The sequence below is a fragment of the Myotis daubentonii genome, chromosome 3, assembly GCF_963259705.1.
Source record: "Myotis daubentonii chromosome 3, mMyoDau2.1, whole genome shotgun sequence".
Taxonomy (NCBI): Eukaryota; Metazoa; Chordata; class Mammalia; order Chiroptera; family Vespertilionidae; genus Myotis; species Myotis daubentonii.
In genome coordinates this window covers 82,259,440-82,275,570 of record NC_081842.1, presented here as the reverse complement: position 1 = coordinate 82,275,570, position 16,131 = coordinate 82,259,440, and the positions used below count along the sequence as shown (strand labels likewise).

The window sequence follows — 16,131 nt, the reverse complement described above, 5'->3', positions numbered from 1 at the left end:
GGCTGCTTCTTATGGTCCAGGGGCACATGAGCAATGGGGACAAAGTATATGCCCGTGGCTTGTTTCAAAGTAACAATAACAGGAAGCCTGGCACTGAGTCCTTCCTTTCTGGGAGGCACCGCGCACTAGGTCATTGGTTCTCAACCTTCCTAATGCCGCGACCCTTTAATACAGTTCCTCATGTTGTGGTGACCCCAACCATAAAATTATTTTTGTTGCTACTTCATAACTGTAATTTTGCTACTGTTATGAGTCGTAATGTAAATATCTGATATGCAGGATGTATTTTCATTGTTACAAATTGAACATAATTAAAGCATAGTGATTAATCACAAAAACAATATGTAATTATATATGTGTTTTCCGATGGTCTTAGGCGACCCCTGTGAAAGGGTCTTTCGAGCCCCAAAGGGATCGCGACCCACAGGTTGAGAACTGCTGCACTAGGTGTTTCATAGGTGCCGCTCTTCATCCTCTCCACCGCTGTGATCACCTCCACAGTACAGTTGAGGAAACTGAGTCAGCAGAGATTAAGTCACTTGCACAAAGTCACACAGGCAGGAAGTAGAAGAAACAAGGCTGGACCCAAACCAGTCAGTCAACTGTAAGTTCTTTTTCAGTGTTCTACCTCCCACTGTAACCCACACGCTCCCTGTCAGATTCCAGTCAGAGAGACTCAGAATTCACATCAAATTTAGCCCTTTAAGATGCGGGGGCGGGGGGGGGGGGGGGGGGCATCACCCTGGCCAGTTAGCTCAGTGGATAGGGCATTAGCCTGCGGACTGAAGGGTCCCAGGTTCGATTCCGGTCAGGGGCACATACACAGGTTGCAGGCTCGATCCCCAGTATGGAGTGTACAGGAGGCAGCCGACCAATGATTCTCTCTCATTGCTGTTTCTATCTCTCTCTCCCTCTCCCTTCCTCTCTGAAATCAATAAAAATATATTTAAATAAAAAAATAAAATGGGGGACAACTGTAATACTGTCAACAATGTTTTAAAAATAGCCCTTTAAGAAAAAACTACAAAAAAAAAATAAAGTAACAACCACCTCTAATCTACTTGACATGACATATTGGTAATATATTTTGCTCTTCATTTTTACTATAAATTTCTACTCAAGATAATAATATACAACAGTATTGATGTTACAGGGATTCAGAAAATGGTGGACTCTCACACATGTCCTTCACGTGGGGCAGCAGTATTCCGTGTCTGCCATGGAGAGAAGTCCCAGTGTCAGCACAGAAAACCACGGGCCAGCACATCAAATCCCAGGATGTCCGACAGAAGTCAGCTCTGCGCGGGAAGAGCAGACATCTTGCAGAGGAGTTCCCCTGGGGCAAAATTAGTCTTTCAACATGTTCTCTGCGATATTTTCATTATAATCCAGATGTCTTAGCATAGCAAGCGAAAACATCATGCTCCTTCACCTTTAACCTAAATGCAATGCCTGCCATGTCTGTAAAGAAAAGGAAGAGGGAGGGAAAGTGAGGAAGAGGGCACTGAAAGGGAGAATAGCCCATTATTTTGTCCTGGGAGTTTGTAGACTCTATGATCTCCCTAATGTACTCTTTAAAGTACTTTTTCTTTATTTTTAGCTTTAAGACCATTGAGTGTAAAAGCTCTTACAGAGGGCACGAAGCAAACTACGGTCCAGTCCCCAACTTATTTATTCCAAAGGGTCATCAAAAAGTCAGTCATTTTGTTTCTGTGATTTTTTTCTCACGAAAACAGTATCATAGGTAGCTCAGTCCTGCTGGCCACTGGACCAGCACTACTCAGTCTCCCTGAGGGACTGGTCATGGCCCAGTCCTGGGATCCTCAGCAGGTGGGTGAACCTTAGCAGGTGCAACCTTTCCTCGTGGTACCGCTTTGAAATTCTTAATCACCTAATCTTTGGTTTGGTTTTGTAGGTAAAGTATTGGAACAAGGGAGCATGCCCTGGGCCTGGCCACCTGCAGTTCTGCCTCCTGCCCTGTGGGAAGGGATCTGTGCCTCCTTCCCCATGCCCGCCCCCAGCCCCGCCCCTTGCCCACAGCTGCCCTCCGCCCCTGGCAGGGCCTGTCCACAGATGCAGGAGGATGGGATGGGCACACACCCCACAGGGTTTCTCTGCCCTGCACTGGCAGCGCCACGGTGTGCTTGGAGGGTTACTGAGCTGGAGCAAGCCTCCTTTCACAGTGACTCACTCGCCATTCAGTGTAAATATGACCTCATCCAAGATACAACCTAATTAACAAAACATGTTTTAAGTTATTTTGGGATGGTGTGATTGCTCTAAAAATCCCTTTGATCTGTGGGTTTATGTTTATAACAGTTCTTTAAAGTGCGAAACGCTTGAAACGTCAGCATTAATATTCTCTGAAAAAGTAAAGTAAATGAATGTGAGTGCAAGCACTTCCTTTCTCAGATTGCCTTGTTCAGTTAGCTTGTCATTTTGGAAAGATTGGTACCCATGTGTCACTCCCCCCCCCCCCCCCGCCATTGATTTTTAGGGAGAGTGGAAGAGAGAGGGAAAAGCAGAGAGAAACATTGATGTGAGAGAAACACACCGATTGGTTGCCTCCTGCAGGCTGGGGAGGAGCTTGCAACCAAGGTAAGTGCCCTTGACCGGAATCAAACCCAGGACCCTTTGGTCCGAAGGCAATGCTCTATCCGCTGAGCCAAACCGGCGAGGGCTATATGTCACTTTTATTTTATTTTATTTTTTTTGATGTTTCTTTTTTTTTTATTGCTTAAAGTATTACAAAAGGTATTACATATGTGTCCTCCCCCCCCCCCCACCCTTGACAATCCCCTGGCCTCCCCTACCCCCCAGCGTCTTATGTCCATTGGTTATGCCTATATGCATGCATACAAGTCCTTCGGTTGATCTCCTACCCCCCTCCCTCCTGCCTCCCAACCCTCCCCGGCCTTCCCGCTGCAGATTGACAATCTGTTTGAGGCAGCTCTGCCTCTGTATCTATTATTGTTCATAAGTTTATAATGGTCTCTATTATCCATGAATGAGTGAGATCATGTGGTATTTTTCCTTCATTGACTGGCTTATTTCACTTAGCATAATGCTCTCCAGTTCCATCCATGACGTTGCAAATGGTAAGAGTTCCTTCCTTTTTACAGCAGCATAGTATTCCATCGTGTAGATGTACCACAGTTTTCTAATCCATTCATCTACTGATGGGCACTTAGGCTGTTTCCAGATCTTAGCTATGGTGAATTGTGCTGCTATGAACATAGGGGTGCATATCCTTTCTGATTGGTGTTTCTGGTTTCTTGGGATATAGTCCTAGAAGTGGTATCACAGGGTCAAATGGGAGTTCCATTTTCAGTTTTTTGAGGAAACTCCATACTGTCTTCCATAGTGGCTGCACCAGTCTGCATTCCCACCAGCAGTATACGTCACTTCTAAAGGACACAGACTTGTATACCAAACTTCAGAAAGTCTTATTACCTCATAGTAGGAAATATGTTTTTACAATGTTGCTAAAGACACGGCAACTTTCATCTACTTTTAATTGGCTAAGGCAGGGAGTACTCAACTATACACTTTTGTAGGAACCTTGGCAGCCCTCTTGTAGAAAGTGTTTCTATATGTACTGACCCTAGGATTTAAAGTAATAGCTCACCTTTCAAATGACCTAATTAGTAATAAAACCTAGATCAATGTTTCAAACAACAAATTAAGTTTCAATATATTCCAAAGAAAAGTATTATTATTTTTCTCAGTGACTATGAGATCTCTCTTCCAGGCTTGGCCCCATCATAGAGCAAAAAGTATGGTCAGCAGCTGACTGAAACGAGAGACCACTGGCAATGTTGAACTTTAACTGAGCCCCTGGGTACTCAGTGGAGAAATCCACCTCCCCACCTCCCCCCATCATTAATTTGTTTTCTGAGACGTGACAACCATGCTCTCATAAATTCTGAGCTAAGACTCACCACTCTCTTCCTCGGTGAATGTGACTCCCTTGTCACCTGCCTCAGAATGTCTAGGCCCCTTCCTTGGAAACGTTCCTCATTCATGAAAGTCCTTCCTATGGCCATAGCCTGGAAAAATCTTCTCCTGAGTTATCCAGTGCATCTTGTCTTTTACAGTTTCTTTAAGAGGAAAAAGAAGGTTCAAGTTTTTGTTAAGTGGAGGAATGTCAACATAGCAATTGGGAAGTGATATGACTTTAAGATTGACCAGGACTTTACAGGTTGATAGTGTTTTAAAGCAAGGTTTACAAGGACAACGTAGGTGACTCCATCCCATAAATGAGTTAAACTTAATATAGTAACATGGACTGCTTTACCTACGGCCTGCTGGAAATACCGGCAGCCCCAGGTACAGAACTGTACTTGAAGTAGCAATTTCCTTACCACCTCCTCTTGATTCTTTGAGGATGTTTTTTGTGTGTGTGTGTGTGTGTGTGTGTGTGTGTGTGTGTGTCATTTGAACAGGCTTATAAGTGGCACAATACAAAATGATAGAGGGGGAAAAATAAACTAAAACTGAAAAAGTTTCTTCAACTACAGAAACCTATCCCCCAGAGCCCCTGAGGAGACAAGTGAGTGAGTCTGACACGGCAGATTCTAGTTGCAAACAGGGATTCTTACGAAGGAAATAAAGGCTGAGATTTGGGTATAGCTAGGAATTTCACTTGTTTCTGAAATAACTTTATGTCTAAATATTCTATATGTTGCTACTTGCAACCCATTATGATAGCATACAATAGGAAATAAAGCAAATGTCGCCCAGGAGGAGGCGGGTTAAGTAAACTACGGTGAACCCATTCAGTGGACTGCTCTACAGCATTAAAAGTTAGTTTGCAGCGGGCTGGTGTGGCCCGTGGTTGAGTGTCAACCCATGAACCAGGAGGTCACAGTTCAATTACCAGCCAGGGCACATCCCAGTAGGGGCCACTCAATGAGTCTCTCTCATCATTGATGTTTCTATCCCTTTCTCCCTCTCCCTTCCTCTCTCTGAAATCAATAAAAACATTTTTAAGTTCGTTTGCATGGGAAAGAATGGCATAACAATTGTTTATGAAAAAAATGTAAAATAAAAGAAACTTGTTTATGATCCAGAAAAGAAAGTCTGATTACAAATGGCTTAACTTAGATACATTTCTGAATAGAATGCAGTTCAATGAGTCAGGGACTAGGTCCATATTTCATTTCTATATCCCCAGCACAGTGTTCATTATGATATGTGTTTAAATTAATAAATGTAAGTAATAAATGTAATAAATGTTTCCATTTGAAAAAATACGTTATGCACAGGAAAACTCTAAGACCATACATTAAAATGTTAACTGTTTAATTCTGAGTGGATGATTCTTCTTTTGCCAATTGGTATTTTAAATTTTTATAATGAAATTGTATTCATTTTTTTTAACCAGAACAAAAATAATGAAATTAAGTTAAAAACATACCTCTTTTTAGCTTTTCCAGAGCAGTTCTACAAAAGAGCCCATTTCTATATTTAGGCAATTTAGAGTTGACTGGCTGTTTCTTAATCTTAGAAAGCAGTGTATTTTCTGATATCCTTGTATTTTATCCCAGCTTACCCCTCAGTGAGCAATCACATACAGTCCGTTTCGGATTGTGATCAGTAAATGAAGTGAAAATCAAAATGAGGTAACCATTACGTGCTGTCTGTCACTCATGCGTTTCCCGTGTAAATGGCATTTCATTCTGCTTGAAATAAGAACTCAGCCAGGAACTGTGTTGCTCCCTGACAGAAATGAAGCTCACAGGAACAGCTGTCCTCATAGACTTCGCAAGCCACCACCAATTTGAGGAGAAGAAATTGGCTAAAATCCTGGGAGCTCGTTCTGAATGCTCTAATAATTCCCTAGAGCAGTAAAGAAATGTTATTTCTCAGTGTTAGAAATGTGTCACTGAAAAATACAATGCCTGCGTTCCTGGACAGTAACCAAAGTTACGTTTGATGGGCCAACCACTGTGCATGAATGCTCGAGTGCAATGCCAGGTGTGTGTGGAGTGCGAGAGATCAGCCCTGTAGCGAGATGGCCCCGTGTATTCAGCCACGAGTCTGACTTAAAGCTGTGAAATGGTGTGCCCAGCGGAAGCATCGGACACCCTGAATGTGGTAGGTCGAAGCAGAAGAGAAGCAGCAATGTAAGAAGAACCAGAGTTGGAGGAAAGGAAGAGTGTAGATTTGTTCTATTTACTTATAGATTTGCCCTTTAAAAAAAAAAAAAAAAAAACACCAATTATATACAGAGTGTATCAGAATCAGAAATGTTAATCCAACTGCAGTGCTCTGCTCAAATCATTGCAACGAATTCCTAAAGAACCACCTAAAATATTACTCTGTTCTGTCTTTTAAAAATATAGCCCTATGAAAATACTGTCCCCTTTACATCAGGCTTAAAAACTGTTAAATAGTTATAAATTTTATTTATGGTCTATCTACAATTAAATGGAGAAAAGTTTTAAATAAATTATATTAGCTCAAGTTTGGACAGTTTCCTAGAAAAATATAGCCCTTGGACAGTTTTGAAAGAATTGGAAAAGTTGTATCAGTAAATAAAATGAGCCTGGCCAGCATGGCTCAGTGGCTGAGTGTCTACCTATGAGCCGGAGGTCACGGCTCCATTGCTGGTCAGGGCATGTGCCCGGTTTGCAGGCTCCATCCCCAGTAGGGGGTGTGCAGAAGGCAGCCCATCAATGATTCTCTCTCATCACTGATGTTTCTCTCTCTCTCTGTCTCTCTCTCTCTCTTTCCCCTTCCTCTCTGAAATCAATTAAAAAAAAAATTTTTTTTAAAGAAAATGAAATACCTCAGAACTAACCCACCCATGAGGGAAGTCATAATAGAAAAAGAATTTGCTTTTAAATCTTTTGCACCCAAGGGTAACATAAGTTTCTGGAATGCTGTGTCATTCATGGCAGAGAATCAAGACCGATGTTATTGGAAACAAGGAAGAAGTTATTTGCCTCTTTACCTGACATGAAAGAATTCAAATCAATTTGGTTTACTTTATGGTGAAATAAATGACAAAACACTGCAAGTAATACTCTGTTTTTATTTCCCTTAATTCAATCCCAGGAATCAAAGTAGGAAGGGAAATATTTTATACTTCCTATGAAGGCCTTGTCTCTAAATGGAGTCTTTTTCACAAAATACTCGACACGGAAGTATGCACACTGCCCGTCTACAACATGAATGTGGATCATTGGAGGTTTTTCTACTTAACAAACGTCTATTTAATACCCACTGGACCTGATTTACTTGGTTCAACCAAAGGTCACTATGGGATGAGCACATTTTATTCGATTTGTTGCTCAGCACCACGCCTGGAGGCATCTTCAGTTGTCTGTACATTGAGAGCCCACATCCCTTCATGGGTGTCATTTTCCTTCTTTTGGTTCCCTTTTCAGAACTCAGGAGGTGTGCCTACCTCTGCTCTAACACCCACTACGTCTGTCACTTTGAATAGCTACCAGCTCACTGTTCTTGCAGCTCAATAAACATTTGGTGAATAAAGTAACTAATGAAATACCTCCAAAAGCTATGAAAACTATACTCAACTACAAAACATACGATGCCATTGCAGTGTGACATATTACAGTGGGGCCTTGATTTACGAGTTTAATTTGTTCCGTGACGGAGCTCATAACTCAAATTACTCGTATGTCAAATCAACAGTGAACGAGTGAGACACGTGATGCTGGGCTGATGTTGTGGCGTTCACTGTGACGTTTGCTGCGCCAACTAGCGGTGGGGTATCTGAAGCTGGCTCGTAACCCGAATTTTAGCTCGCAACTCAAAGCAAAATATCGGCCGAGAGGCAGCTTGTATCTCAAAAAACTTGTTAGTCAGGACACTCGTAAGTCAAGGCCCCACTGTACTTTAATATTGGGATGGGAAGACTGAGCAAAGTTTACAGTTTTTTGTATCCCTTGGACTCCATAACATAAGGGGCATGTCAATGCCATAAGACAAAAGCCACGAGGGGAGATGGTGGAGGGAAGGTCTTCGAGGAAGCTCAGCTGTGTGAGTGTCCACAGTACACCTTCACGTTGATGTTCTTCCTGGGAGGATTCAGCTCAGATATTTTGGCACTTGGCTACCACTAAGGAACCAAGTCCCCTTATGTTATAGTCACAGTCCATTTTATTCCCTAGTTAAATACAGAAAATTTACATTTAGAAAGAAGGGGGTCCAGACGAGCAGTTACAAAGCCCTTCCCTTGTTTTTCCATAATATGCATGCCTGTGACTCTCACTGATGGGGCCAGATCCTCCTAAGACCTTAAACGCTCCTGAATATAAGTCAGTCCACTTTCAAATCTTCTGTAGGCAGGAGCCGTGGCTGCTGACTCTCAGTTCCGTCTAGCACTGTCCAATTCATAGTCAATTGTTGTTTGATATACTCTGACTCTAAAACAAGTTTTATGTATTGGGAATTTCTCTTCACTCATATATACCCCAGTAAAACAAATTAAATGTAATAGACACAATCCTATCTAATAAAAGAGAAACATGGTAATTGGCATACGACTGCTACCCTTCCCATTGGCTAATCAGGACAATATGCAAATTAACTGTCAGCCAAGATGGCAGCCAGCAGCCAGGCAGCTTGAAGTTAACATGAGGCTTGCTTGCTTCAGTGACGGAGGACTCCAACGTTCCCCGCCTGCCGCTGCAGGCCTCTGAGCAGGCAGTTTGAAACATAGTTACAAAACTAGAAGCTAAAAAAAAACCCAGAAACCAGCTTTCAGCTAGCAGGGATCTCAGACCTGGAGTTGATACAGAGTTTCGATTGTAGAACCGAAACAAAGCAGATACCTGCTTTCAGGAGCGGAGGCCTAAGAGCTGGAGCCTCAGAGCTAAAGCTGGCCCAGAATTTTTAAAAAAAGAAGAAAAAAAGGAGCGGTTGGGAGCTTCAGTCCCAGCCTGAAAACAGCCCTCAGCCCCTCACCCAGACTGTCCAGGCACCCCAGTGGGGACCCCCACCCTGAAGGGTGTGTGACCAGCTGCAAACAGCCTTCATCCCCTCACCCAGGCTGGCCAGGCACCCCAGTGGGGACCCCCACCCTGATCCGGGACACCCTTCAGGGCAAACCAGCCAGCCCCACCCATGAACCAGGCCTCTATCCTATATAGTAAAAGGGTAATATGCCTCCCAGCACTGGGATCAGCGGAGCCGCGAGGTCTCCTGGCACCGGGATCAGCATGACAGGGGGCAGCGCCCAAACCCCCTGATCGCCCTGCGGCTCTGTGTGTGACAGGGGGCGGGGCCACAACCTCCCTATCGGCCCTGCTCTGTTCCTGACAGGGGAAGGCGCCCCAACCTCCTGATCGGCCCTGCTCTGTGCCTGATAGGGGGAGCTCCCCAACCTCCTGATCACCCTGCGGCTCTGTGTGTGACAGGGTGCGGTGCCCCAACACCCCCACACCCCACAGGCCCTGCTCTGTGTGTGACGGGGTAGAGCCATAACCTCCTCATCGGCCCTGCCCTGAGTGTGAGAGTAGCGGCGCCCCAACCCCCTGATTGGCCCTGCTCTGTGGGTGCTAGAGGGTGGCGCCCCAACCCCCCCACCCCACGGGCCCTGCTCTGTGTGTGACAGGGTAGAGCCATAACCTCCCCATTGGCCCTGCCCTGAGTATGACAGTGGCAGCGCCCCAACCCCCTGATCGGCCCTGCTCTGTGGGTGATAGAGGGCAGTGCCCCAACCCCCTGATCCGCCCTGCTCTGTGTGTGATAGGGGGCGGTGTCCCAACTCCCCTATCAGCCCTACTCTGTGAGTGACAGGGGGGAGCTCCTCAACCCCCTGATGGGCCCTACTCTGTGCATGACAGGGGGCAGCTCCCCAATCCCCCTGATGGGCCCTGCTCTGTGTGTGACAGGGGGAGCTCCCCAACCCCCTGATCGACCCTGCTCTGTGCATGACTGGGGGGAGCTCCCCAACCCCCCTGATGGGCCCTGCTCTGTGCGTGACAGGGGGTGGTGCCACAACCTCCCTATCGACCCTGCCTTGAGTGTGATAGGGGGCAGTGCCCCAACCCCCCAATCGGCCCTACCCTGAGCATGACTGAGGGTGGCATCGCAACCTCCCAATCCGCCTTGCTCTGTGCATGACAGGGGGTGGTGCCCCAACTCCCCAATCGGCCCTGCTCTGAGCCCGACCAGGGGCTGCACCTAGGGATTGGGCCTGCCCTCTGCCACCCGGGAGCAGGCCTAAGCCAGCAGGGCGTTATCTCCCGAGGGGTCCCAGACTGCGAGAGGGCACAGGCCGGGCTGAGGGACCCCCCTTCCCCCCCCCCCCGCCCCCGAGTGCACAAATTTTTGTGCACCGGGCCTCTAGTGAGAAATAAAATCCGTGAACAGGTGTCAATGACATGGTTGTTCTCCAGAGTGATTCTACCAACGGGCCCCCAGGGATCTTCTTCCCTTTATCCGGACGGACCTGCGCTGGGGCTGCCTGTGACTCTTCCTCGAATGGAGGCTTCCTCAGCATGGAGAGAAAAGGAAGCCTGGGCCATGTCAGTCTCACTGTCATGGTAACATCCATCAAAGGCCATCGCCTTAACATTGTACATTCCAGAAATCTGATAAAAAGACTTTTGTTAGTAAGTCATGAAAATGGCTTTATGAATAGGACTTACAGTAAAACTCTAAACAATCAAGATTTAAAAACAGTTTTAATAAATGCTAAGAATGTTTGCTTATTTTAAAGAATTCTGGTTTTGCTTCTGGTGTCTGGCTAAAAGCCATCCATATATATAAAAAACCAGGGGCTGAGGCTACCGAAATGAACAAAGGACCGGTCGCCATGAGGTGGCATTGATTAGCGAGCGGGCTGAACTGCTGACCTCTCTGTTCCTCCCCACCCCCACCCCCACCCCCGGGCTCCCGCAGGCGCTGGGGGCTCCCTCCCACCTCCCACGGGTGGTGGCTCACTCCTGCCTTCTGCAGGCACTGGCGGCTCCCACCAGCCTCCAGCGAACCACCACTGCTGCCCACTGTAGCCAGTGAACTAGCCCAATCAGGGGGTGGGGCTGGCCAACCTCACGGCTGCTCCCCTCACCAGCCTGCCCCTGATCAGACTCTCCCATCCTGATCAAGAGCAGGCTGCACAAAGCCTGGACCCTTCCTGGCAGCCCCGAGACCCTGGGGTTGAGAATTCTGATGGCCCTGCCCAGAGAGAAGAGGTGCCTGAGGGGCAGGAACGGGGACCACAGGCCCCCAGGGAGCACCGCAGATTTGGCGATGAGAGGAGAGGGCCTGTGGAGCGGGAGGAGGCGAAGCCAGCGGACATCAGCCCAGAATCCAGCCCTTCCCCTCCAGAGGCAGCAGGCCCTCAACCCAGAACCCCAGCCCGAATTAGAAGAGCCCAAGGGGGGGCTTCAGGAAGCTCTACACAGAGCTGCGCATTGAGAATGAGAAGCTTTGTGAGACCCTGACTGAGACCACGCTGCGGCTGGCGCAGCTCAAGGTGGAGCTGGAGCACACCCCGCAGAGGCAGGAGTGCTTTGCAGAGAGGCCGGCCCTCCTGGAGCTGGAGATATTTGAGCGCAGGGCCCTGGAGCGCAAGGCCGTTGAGCTGAAAGAGGAGATGAAAGGCCTGTCCAACCTCCCGGCTGACAACCAGCACCTCAAGGATGAGAACGCAGCCCTGATCCGCACCATCAGCAAGCTGTCCAAGCGACCCCGGAGGACTTTCCCCTGCACCCGCATTTATACAGCTGCTTCTGCCACACACACCCCTTCCTCTGTGTGAACATGAGTGGCAGGTCTGCTCGGGAGTCTCTGAGAAGCCATAACCTCCCCTCAGGACCTCCAGGCTGGGAGGGGAGGACAGAGCCCCCAGGAGCCAAGGAGGCCATCTGAGGCCAGGATGGAGAGGGGAGGCTGAGCCAGGCTGGGCACCAGGGCTGCAGGCAGGACCAGGAAGGAACCGAGGACCAGGAAGTGCCAGGACCAGAGTGGTCACCCAGAGGTCCCCTTTCACGTGTGCTGCCACCAGTCACCCCTCCAGCCCCTGAGCAGGGATCTGAGAATGTGCCAGTCATCCCACCAGCCTGGGCCAGGTGAGCCGGTATATAGGGTCCGTGTGCAATAGGCAGGGATGTCTTCTATTTTTTTGCTGCCCTCCCCGATGCAGTTGGGGTTGATCAGGCCAGCAGGGGAGGGAAGTTGGGGGTGATCAGGCCGGCAGGGGAGGGCAATTCTGGGTGATCATGCTGGCAGGCAGAAGCAGTTAGGGGTAATCAGGCAGGCAGGCAGGTGAGCAGTTAGGAGCCAGCGGTCCTGGATTGTGAGAGGGATGTCTGACTGCTGGTTTAGGCCCGATCCCGCAGGGACATCCCCCGAGGGGTCCCAGATTGGAGAGGGTGCAGGCTGGGCTGAGGGACACACACCCCCATGCACAAATTTCCTGCACCAGGCCTCTAGTCTATAATAATAAAAGCATAATATGTTAATTAGACCAGACAGCCAAACGACCTTCCCAACATCCTTCCAGACAACCTTCTAGACGAAGCCGGGGCTGCGAGGGCCGAGCCTCTTCCACGAATTTCGTGCATCAGGCCTCTAGTTTTAATAATAAATGCAAAGCATTGTCTTGGACATCCATTTAATAGGGGTTTAGCTAGTTTTATAATTTTTCCTATAGCGATATTTGAGCATTATACAAACAAATGTTACAAAACTGTAATGTCAGTGTTTTGTAATTCAGTCCAGGCCTGATAGACTATTGCCCTCAATGCCTGTTTTCCCCCGAAGGAAACAGTTTCAGGTTCCCCTTTGTTTCTGAGTAGTAAGGCATGTCTGGCATAAGTTGGTGAGCTGAAATTAAACATGATTTATCAGAAGAGCAATACAAGCCAGTTGGGTTTGTTTTTCAATGTATTTGTCCTCTTTAGAGAAAACATAACAGTATGCCCAGTCTGTGTGTTTTATCCAGAAACAATAGTATCATCTGGTGATCCATTTATGCTTAAATTTGGGGTGGGGGTCGGCAATGATTCTAGCTGCTCCCTTAAAACGCAAATTGGCTAAGCCTTTCCACTTTTGCTGAAAAGCACCTATAAATGATGCTAACATAACCCAACTAAACAACTTGAAATTGTCTTATTTTTTGGAAGGAGTGATTTTTCAGTGCTTTGTGGGTCCAGCGCCTGGTTGAATCGGAACTACCATTTCCCTTTACGGCTTTACTCTGAGGGAGACAGTGGTGCTCTTTGGTACAGAGCAGCTGATACTAATTGCTTTCTGAGAAAACAAAATCACTTACTGATCTATAGGGAAGTTTCAAATGAACAAATAGGCTACCACTGGATGAACTTATTCAGAATTCATATTAGAGGCAGCAGAATAAATTCTGCCAAAATGTGTATTTGGTTCACAGTGATTTAAAAACCTAATATTTGCCCTGGATGGTTTGGCTCAGTGGGTAGAGCGTCGACCTGTGGACCAAAGGGTCCCAGGTTCAATTCCAGTCAAGGGCACGTACCTTGGTTGCAGGCTCCTCCCTGGCCCAGGCCGTGGTCCGGGCTCGTGGTCGGGGCTCATGCAGGAGGCAACCAATCAATGTCTCTCACATCAATGTTTCCCTCTGTCTTTCCCTCTCTCTTCCACTCTCCCTAAATATCAATGGAAAAATATCCTTGGGCAAGGTTTAACTAACTAACTAACTAAATACCTAATATTTTACTTAATTCGAAAGACATGGAGACTAGAAATAAGTCGGACAGCAAAAGACAAATACCATATGATTTCCCTTACATGTGGAATCTGAAAAACAAAATAAATAAGCAAAACAGAAAGAGACACATAGATACAGAGAACAAGCCACTTGCTCCAAACTGCTTTATCAATAAAAGAAATGTGGCATTCTCATACCCATCTGTCTGGCTCACACATCTCTCTTCTCTCTAAAACTGGTTTCCCAATTCTCAAGTGAGAGGTATCACTGACTAGCCCCAAACCCAGACATATCTGTCTGCCCTGCCCCTGACTAGGGCATCCTCTCCCTTTGATGCTGTGGTAATCACCTGGTTACCATTTAACAGGAAAGGAGGAAGGTGAAGACCAGATGACATAAGTAGGCCATTTGCACAGCTTTGCCAAAAAGCTGCATTCAATACTCTCCAAGTCTGGTCCCCGCTGATCAAATGGGGAAGGGACTGGACAGAGGCAGTTTGGATGATGCCCAGTAAGGTCTGAGCGGCAGGGGAGGGGCTGTCTGTCAATCACACCTGGGAGTAGAGTCAGTGGCAAGCACACAAAATCTGAATATTTAAACTTCTAGACAAAGTGTTCTCTCTCTCTCTCTCTCTGGCATGCCGCTTCCTGGCTCTCCTATTGCAGGGGGTGGGCTCCCCTGTGCCCACATGGTCCGTGGCCTTGCAGACTCCGCACTTGGACTGATGGACTTTAATGAGCTTGGATGCTGAACTACGCCCGGCTCCACCATGGAGCGGAAGCTCTGGACACTGGCCTGCTTTGGGCTCTGCTGGACCCTCAGCTGTACCTCTTTCAAGACTGGCTTCAAGGGCCAGGGACTTTGGAACCTGAGGAATATAACTCCACAAAAACAATGCCTTTCGCCACATCTCATTCTCCCATGGGGGCTTCTGGAAATTCTTATTTCAGCAGCACCCTAAGAACCTCCACCTCGCTCCCATAAGCAGCAGGGAAATTTGATTCTCCACTAACACCTTGAAAGACCTCTCATCTCAGACAGCTGTTGCCCTCCCCGCCAAACCTCCTGGTCCTTCACGCCACATGCTCTGGCATAATCACAATAAGAACTTAACTTCTGTGTAGCAGTTTATATTTGCAAATGTGTCAGACCTATTTATTACATCGTTTGATCTTCACAACAGCTCTGTGAAATAAAGAGGGAAGAAATCCCACAGTTTTGCAAATGCATAATGAACTTTAGGAGAAATAACCTGGAAACAAAGTTTGGAATCACTTCTTCTGACTCTAAATCTTGTGCTCTTTCATTTTGTCTAACAACTATATGAATGCAAAGTAGAATATTTCTTTGAGATAATTGCCCCTTTAAAAGAGGAAGCTTAGAATGGTGGTTTCCAGAAGCTGGGGGGAGGGAGAACTGGGGGGAGTTTAATGGATACAGAATCTCAGTTTTTCGAGATTAAAAAGTTCTGGAGATTGGTTGCATAACAATGTAATATGCTTAATGGTACTTAACTATGCACTTAAAAATGGTTAAGATGGTAAGTTCTATGTTATTTATATTTTACCACAATTAAAAACAAAAAATAATTGCCCTGGCCAGGTGGTTCAGTCGGTTGGAATGTCATCTTGTACACCAAAAGGTCATGGGTTCACTCCCCAGTCCGGGCATGCAAGGAAACGATGTGTTCTCTCTCTCTCTCTCTCTCTCTCTCTCTCTCTCTCTCTCTCTCTCTCTCTCTTCTCTCTCTCTCCCCTTCTCTCTTTCCCTTCCTCTCTCAAATCAATAAAAACATACCCTTGGGTGAGGATTTTTTTAAAAGGATGATGCTTATAAACCCAAAAGAATCTCGTTTAGTGATACACAAGGAGGTTGTGTACAACCCCATCAAGAGAAAGAATATCCAGGTGAACACATGTGTTGTGTGGCAGGTGGGGACGAGGAGGCATAAGAATATTAAAGTCAAAGGACACATAGAGGTGAGTCATGGTTACTTCACTGCCTCTTTCTTGGGTTAACCACCCCCACATTAAAAAAAAAAAAAAAAAAAAAAAAAACAAGAACAGAAAATTCTTCTCCTTGTCAGACATTTTCCTCTGTCAACTGTTACTTCGCAGATTCTCTAAACGCACAGTATGGGCAATGGGTCGGCAGCACGGGGGGCTGGTTAGCAATGCAGAGTCGTGGGTCCCACGCCAGGCCTCCTGAATGAAAACGGTGACAGGCCCCCTGGGATGCGTACACACCCATCACTGCACACTTGTCTGTGAGCTTCGGGTTGTCTCACCCTGTGTATTCATCCTGAGATGGGGTACGTTCATGACAAGAACACAGAATCACGTGCTTTCAACAAAAGAAATCGCGGCATCCGCAATAAAGCAAAAGCAAAGGTTACAAAATGAAAGAATGCAGTTGGCATTGCAGGAGAACTGAATTGCCTTTGCAGTTCTGCTGGCTGTGAAACA

General features: G+C 46.8%; 1 protein-coding gene across 1 annotated transcript in view; it reads right to left on the bottom strand.

Moving 5' to 3' along the window:
• The window catches only part of GABRR3 (gamma-aminobutyric acid type A receptor subunit rho3), a 72,662-nt gene that overhangs the window by 1,570 nt on the left and 54,961 nt on the right, over window positions 1-16,131 (bottom strand).